This window comes from Aplysia californica, unplaced genomic scaffold (genome assembly GCF_000002075.1).
Source record: "Aplysia californica isolate F4 #8 unplaced genomic scaffold, AplCal3.0 scaffold00213, whole genome shotgun sequence".
Taxonomy (NCBI): Eukaryota; Metazoa; Mollusca; class Gastropoda; order Aplysiida; family Aplysiidae; genus Aplysia; species Aplysia californica.
In genome coordinates, this window is record NW_004797483.1 from 887,909 (window position 1) to 889,414 (window position 1,506).

Genomic DNA, 1,506 nt, shown 5'->3' on the forward strand with positions numbered 1-1,506 from the left:
AAGGAAGGAAGGAAGGAAGAAAGCATGAAAGAATGCAAGAAAGAAAGCATGAAAGACAGCATAAACGAATGCATGGAAGAATGCATGAAAGAGTGCATGAAAGAATGCATGAAAGAGTGCATGAAAAAATGCAAGAAACGAAACAATGACAGAAAGACAGAAAGAAAGGCAGCGAGAAAGAAAAACAGAAAGAAAGATAGAAAGAAAAAAAAAGAGGGATGTGAACGAAGACGGTGTGGCTGAGGGAGGTGCAAATGAAAACAAAAGTAGGGCGTGACAAGTAGCGTGTCTCCACGCTTGGTGTGTCCCCGCGCGTTCAATAGCGCACGTCGGTCATTACTTAGTACTGGTTAGTCCAAAGGAATGTAAACACATCGGACCCAGGCCCGCGGCGCCCTGGGAGGGAAAAACACGGCTTGAAAAGAACGTAAAAGGTAACAAGCAACTAAAACACGGCTTGAAAAAGAACGTAAAAGGTAACAAGCAACTAAAACACGGCTTGAAAAAGAACGTAAAAGGTAACAAGCAACTAAAACACGGTTTGAAAATAATGTAAAAGAAAACGAGCAACCAAAAACGTCTTGAAGAGATCGTAAAAAGCAATGAGCAACTAAAAACGGCTTGAAAAGAACGTAAAAAGAAACAAGCTAAGATATAAAGGAAGCATTTAACCGTAATACAAGAAATATATCAGATTACTACAATTTTTTTGCTTAAGGTTTTTTTGTTTCTGTTTTTTGCAGTTTTCGTAAGAGTTTTACGGCACTTGAGACACACACTATAAGTCATATATAAGAGCTGAAGATTAAAAGCATTAGTTTAGTTTTGGTAAGTGGTCATATAAGTGGTCATATAAGTGCTGAAGATTAGAAGTGTTACAAGAGAGTAACAAACACAAAAAAGAAGGAGGGGGGATAAAGACGATAGATGTTTGATATGAAAGAAGAAGAAAACCACACCAGAGCACCCGCAAACCATCCACTTAGAAGCATTACTGGAAAATAACACAAAAAGGAATGAAAGAGGAGAGATAAGGACGATAGATGTTTAAAACGAAAGGAGGAGCAAGGTTCATCACAGCACTCGTCAACACAAGTTGGGTTCTTTGAGTCATAATATAGCAAACCAGCAACATAATAGATCTAGATCTAGTAACTTAGTGATCACGTGAACAATTTAAAAAAACAAAAACAACCAGAAACAAAATCAGAAACAAAAGCAAAACTAAACAAAACAAAACAAAACAAAAAAAACAAATTAAACAGCACACAAAAACCGTAGAGGTGGAACAAACAGGCAGGACCCGCCAATGCTTTCATCACTCTAGAGAGACCGAAATCACATGGACCGTTGCCAGATGCCTTGATTAGGGGCACTTTCTAAATTGATTTTTGTTTACGAAGAGCGGGTGGAATGTATTGTATGGTATGGGTTTTCGTGCTCCTCTCAATACTAATACGGTTATAATAAAACTCACAGTAAAAATAATAATTCGTTTTAAGTGGC